We start from the raw sequence: 6,534 nt of genomic DNA, 5'->3' as shown, positions 1-6,534 counted from the left end.
CCAAAAATAGTGTATATACTTTAAGTCTTCAAATCACATTCAAAATAATATAGTTCAACAAATATATAACATTCATCTAGAAATAAGTTCTTTACAAAAATATAAGAAGATTTAGAGATTTAGGATTTGTAGGGTTTAGGGATTTAGGGTTTGTAAAGTTTCAATTTTCAATTATATCCATTGTAAATTTTTGTAATTACTTATTTTTCTTTTTAAGTTTAAAATATAGGTTGGATATAAAAGGTATTTGACAAATTTAAAATTAAATGAATATTTATTTGTTATACGAGTTAAATAGGTTGTGTTGAATGGATTGTTTTGAGTTAACACAAATAAATTGGCATGTCAAATGTGTCTATTGCGAGTCATGCAAGTTAACCCGCTTATGACCTATTTCTTATCGTGTTGCTTTTGAGTTGACCTGTTTATGACCTAAACCCACTAAAGCCCAACCCTAACTTACAAAAACCATGTTGGATTCATATCGTATTCACGAGTTGGGCCGATCATTGACACCCGTAGTCCTGTATAGGTGACGATGACTCATGGTCCACGTGGAGGTCTCCCGTGCAATTTCCCTCCTACCAAAAAAAAAAAAAAAGCCCTTGCTCACACTTCACTCGAACCACCCCGAAAGAAAATAAAAGCTAGAAAGCACCAAATACCTTTGGCATTCTCTCGGTGGGTGGTACAACGAAGTTGCGTGAGACCTTACCTTACAGACTGACAGACTGTGACTGACACTGTGCGATAGCCAATCGCAAGTAACCAATCACCATTATGGATACACATCAACCGAGACCCGCAACTCCACAGCCTCCTCCCGCCGGCGGCGGCGGTTTCTCTGCGATTCTCACAGTCTTCCTATCCTTCATCGCAATCTTCGCCATGGTATTATACATCAAACTATATCTATCCACTGCCGCCGCTTTGTTTTTCATCGCCATCTTCGATATTATCGCATTCTCTCACTGATTTCAATAGCGTTTGCTTTAGCACCTGATCGCTCCCATTATCTGTTTTATTCCATGATCCTTATTTCAATCTTCATTTATTTTAAAGCTACATTGATTTTGGCATTTTCTTTAATTCTGCAATACGCATTATTGTTTTGTGTGATTTGTGGTTCTGTTTCAATGTTGATTCAATGTCTTCAGTAATCACATTCGGCGGTTTTTGGTTAATTTCAATGTTCGTCCGAATTTTAATAATAAATATAATATCTATAATGAATCAAATTGCTGGAGCACTTTGTTCTTTTTAGTCTGCTTTAATTGATTCGTTGTGATGACTTGCTAGCGAAGCATTCTTGTTGTTTAATAATTGAATTGATGCTTCATCATATATACTTTTAAGTGAAGAAACGTATATGCTCCAAAATCTCTGACTGTGTACATGTCAGACCAATAATTATTTTTGCATAAGATAAAAAGGGATTTACACGCTGTGAGAGTGTGGATACATATATTCGATTCATAAGATACCTTCTTGTATTGGACGCATGTCAAATACGGACATGGCAAAAAAACTACTACATTGGTGTTAGGAGGAAAAAAAATTATTTTGATTTTAGATATGTTTTTAAAGATTTTGATAGTTGTTATATTTGTTTTGAAAACTAGAATTAAATATAGTATCTCTAAAATATACCTAGAGATATTAATTAATTTATGTATTCCCACATGTTCTAATTTTTCAAGAATTGTTGTGTTGTTGTGTCCCATGTTATGTCAGTATCCATGTTTCTTAGCTTCCTAGATTAGTTTCTATCTTAGTTTAAATAATAGTTATATGGACGTGCATGGGGAGTATTGTGTGATTGTAGAATACCTATTAAGTTAGAAAGAAAACTATAAGATTGCTATACTACTAGTTATGTTCTATGGTACTGAATGTTGGTCTATTAATAAGCATATATTCATAAAATGAGTGTAGCTGAAATGAGAATGATAAGATGGATATGTGGAAATACATGGAAAGATAGGATCTGAAATGAAGAAATCTGCTTAAAGATAGGGGTAGCCCCTATTGATGAAAATATGAGGAAGAATCGTTTGAGATGGTTTGATCATGTTTAGAGAAGAGCGATTAATGCACCAGTAAGAAAGTGAGTTGATCTAAGTTGAGGGAACAAAAAAAAAAAAGTAGAACAAGACCCAAAATAACATTAGTAGAGATAATAAAAAAAATGAATTATTAATTAAGGAAATAACAGAGAGTATGAATTCATATAGAATAGAATGGAGGAAAATTTGTAGCCAACCCCAAAAATTTGGGATTAAGGTCGGTTGTTGTTGTTAGTTTAAATCATAGTTAAATTAATCTTTTATTAATTTTCATAAAATCTGTGTCACTATTGCTATTTATAATCAATGTCTTGGCATTGTAAATTTCTTCAATAACATTTCAGGATCTGTAATATGTGATTTATAACTCATCAAATTTTTTTGGTATAAAAATGTGACTCAAGATTATTTCTAGTATTTGTTTCCCTTTGTGGTGATGGTAGTTGTGTGGGCTTGCGTTGTTGCAAGTCAGGTTTAACATGCATCAATATTCTCATTGAAAGATTACTACAGAGGTGCATCATAGTGAATAATAGCCTATAGCTTCTAGTAGAAATGCTTCAACGGTGTTCCATTACAAATACAAATGCTCTATCCCATCCTTAGTCTTCCACTTTATGCTCCACTAACCGCAGTATGTCACACGTCTGATTTTTTTTTTTTTTTTTNCAGTTTCAAAATTAAATGTCAAGAGATTGAAAAAAAAAAGTGTAAAATATAAGACTATCAATTGAAGTGCAATAAAAAAAAAAACCCAAAATGCAGTGATTATTATTATTATTATTATTTTGCTAAATTTAAGTGCTAGCTTACGGCCAAGACAAGTCAAAGTGGTGTGTGTCACGTAAGGGAAGTTTTTCCCTTTATTTTAGCTTGTGTTAATTTCCTGTTTTTTTAAATGTTTTGTGTCTTTTTTATTTTTTTTATTTTCTTTTTCCTGATTTGTGCGTCAGGTAAGCAGTAAGCTTTGTCATTTTCACTTTATTTAAGCTAGGACAGGAACTTTTGTTTCCTGTTTTGTGTTTATTTTCTGCTTCAAGAAGGGTAAAGCAATTAAGAGATTACTAACAATAATACATATGAGATATTTTAAAAAGAGCCTGGGGATCAGTTGCCCCATCTCCACTCACCCTCCTTGCTCTGCCCCTTAATTGCTCCATATATATATATATATATATATATATAATTAAACTTAAGGATGTAGAGATATTTTTGAATCAACAAAATTTTCATATCAGAAAAAGTCCCTTAAATAGTTGTATATATTTTCTAAAATATATATATATATATAATATCAAAGAAATTGGCGTCACTTCCATTATTAAAAAGAAAAAAAAGTGGAGTCTCCGTGTCTTTCAATCCAAGAGACATTCTTAATACTCTATGAACCAATAACATGCGATATATTGAATCTAAATTCTAAAACCTCCAGGTGCACGTTAGGTTTAACTAATAAGCCCATCACTCGAATGAGGCATTTGGTTCGCTATGATGTTATATTACATCATAATATTACATTATTATAATTTTACATTAAGTGATGAGATTAAAGTGATATGATCTATTTTGTAATTTTAGATTATGGTAATGTTATAAAAAATAGAATAAACCAAAAACTTTAATATGACATCATCGTAATGTACATCACATTAAAAACACATCACAGCGAACCAAACCCTCCCAAATAGTCCCGTTACATAGAGGTGTCAATTTGGGTTAGCGTGTCGGGTTCGTGTCGTATCGAGATAAGGGTATTGGACTAAATGACTCAACCTGAACCTAACCCATTTAATAATCATGTCATGATCCTTCAACCCTAACTCGACTTGTTAATAAGGCGGGTTGACCTGACTCAACTCACTTTACACGCTTAATAAACGGGTCATGTTGAGTTTATGCAAATGTGACATAACTCATTTCAACTTGCTTAATATTAAATATAACATCTATCTAGAAATAATTTTTTTTTTACATCCCAAAAATAGTGTATATACTTTAAGTCTTCAAATCACATTCAAAATAATATAGTTCAACAAATATATAACATTCATCTAGAAATAAGTTCTTTACAAAAATATAAGAAGATTTAGAGATTTAGGATTTGTAGGGTTTAGGGATTTAGGGTTTGTAAAGTTTCAATTTTCAATTATATCCATTGTAAATTTTTGTAATTACTTATTTTTCTTTTTAAGTTTAAAATATAGGTTGGATATAAAAGGTATTTGACAAATTTAAAATTAAATGAATATTTATTTGTTATACGAGTTAAATAGGTTGTGTTGAATGGATTGTTTTGAGTTAACACAAATAAATTGGCATGTCAAATGTGTCTATTGCGAGTCATGCAAGTTAACCCGCTTATGACCTATTTCTTATCGTGTTGCTTTTGAGTTGACCTGTTTATGACCTAAACCCACTAAAGCCCAACCCTAACTTACAAAAACCATGTTGGATTCATATCGTATTCACGAGTTGGGCCGATCATTGACACCCGTAGTCCTGTATAGGTGACGATGACTCATGGTCCACGTGGAGGTCTCCCGTGCAATTTCCCTCCTACCAAAAAAAAAAAAAAAGCCCTTGCTCACACTTCACTCGAACCACCCCGAAAGAAAATAAAAGCTAGAAAGCACCAAATACCTTTGGCATTCTCTCGGTGGGTGGTACAACGAAGTTGCGTGAGACCTTACCTTACAGACTGACAGACTGTGACTGACACTGTGCGATAGCCAATCGCAAGTAACCAATCACCATTATGGATACACATCAACCGAGACCCGCAACTCCACAGCCTCCTCCCGCCGGCGGCGGCGGTTTCTCTGCGATTCTCACAGTCTTCCTATCCTTCATCGCAATCTTCGCCATGGTATTATACATCAAACTATATCTATCCACTGCCGCCGCTTTGTTTTTCATCGCCATCTTCGATATTATCGCATTCTCTCACTGATTTCAATAGCGTTTGCTTTAGCACCTGATCGCTCCCATTATCTGTTTTATTCCATGATCCTTATTTCAATCTTCATTTATTTTAAAGCTACATTGATTTTGGCATTTTCTTTAATTCTGCAATACGCATTATTGTTTTGTGTGATTTGTGGTTCTGTTTCAATGTTGATTCAATGTCTTCAGTAATCACATTCGGCGGTTTTTGGTTAATTTCAATGTTCGTCCGAATTTTAATAATAAATATAATATCTATAATGAATCAAATTGCTGGAGCACTTTGTTCTTTTTAGTCTGCTTTAATTGATTCGTTGTGATGACTTGCTAGCGAAGCATTCTTGTTGTTTAATAATTGAATTGATGCTTCATCATATATACTTTTAAGTGAAGAAACGTATATGCTCCAAAATCTCTGACTGTGTACATGTCAGACCAATAATTATTTTTGCATAAGATAAAAAGGATTTACACGCTGTGAGAGTGTGGATACATATATTCGATTCATAAGATACCTTCTTGTATTGGACGCATGTCAAATACGGACATGGCAAAAAAACTACTACATTGGTGTTAGGAGGAAAAAAAATATTTTGATTTTAGATATGTTTTAAAGATTTGATAGTTGTTATATTTTTTGAAAACTAGAATTAAATATAGTATCTCTAAAATATACCTAGAGATATTAATTAATTTATGTATTCCCACATGTTCTAATTTTTCAAGAATTGTTGTGTTGTTGTGTCCCATGTTATGTCAGTATCCATGTTTCTTATTTTTTTTTCATGGGATTGAAACGTTAGAGAGACCAAGAGAGAAGCAGGTGAGACGAGAAGAAGAAAGAGAACGCGTCAGATGTTAGAGACAGAAAATTGTGTAAAAAGTTAAAAGAGTTAAAAGATGATGAAGGGTATTTTTGTCTTCTATGTAATAAATTTTTTTTTTTGGTTAACTATGTAATAAATTTAACTTTTCAAAAATATTTCTCTTCCCTCAGTAAATGTTGCCCCACATGTAGTTTATTTATTATTTTATTTTTTCTTAACGGGTGCTGTGAACAGGACCTTTTTATCCTTCATTTCTTTTTGTGATATGTCATCTCTACCAAGATCGAAAAATGCTAAGATCATATAAAATGGCACAATTTGTGTCATAACTATACACGTGACAAACTGTGAATGATAAAAAAAAAGTTATGGGTTCAGGTGAAAGTGACAGTTGTCAGTTATAGTCTGATATGTAAGATAATTGTGAAAAAAAATTGTGGTAATTTATGTGGTACTAAAACTACTTACCAAAATAATGTAATACCTAGGTGATATGGCATTATTACAAGTTTGTCGCAAAGTAGGGAAAGTAAATGTTTTTATTTTATTTTATTTTTTTTTATGGGAAGGGAATGTAAATGTTGGTTGAGGCTTTTAGAAAGTGTTTCATTTAAACAAAATTTTTGGGAAGTTGCCAATATTTTGGCTCTAAGCCTCCACATTGATGGAGATATAAATTTAACAATTTGGCACCACAA

This window comes from Quercus suber, unplaced genomic scaffold (assembly GCF_002906115.3).
Source record: "Quercus suber isolate HL8 unplaced genomic scaffold, Cork oak 2.0 scaffold_357, whole genome shotgun sequence".
NCBI lineage: Eukaryota > Viridiplantae > Streptophyta > Magnoliopsida > Fagales > Fagaceae > Quercus > Quercus suber.
The sequence above is the reverse complement of the archived record's forward strand: the minus strand, read 5'-3'. Positions refer to the sequence as shown.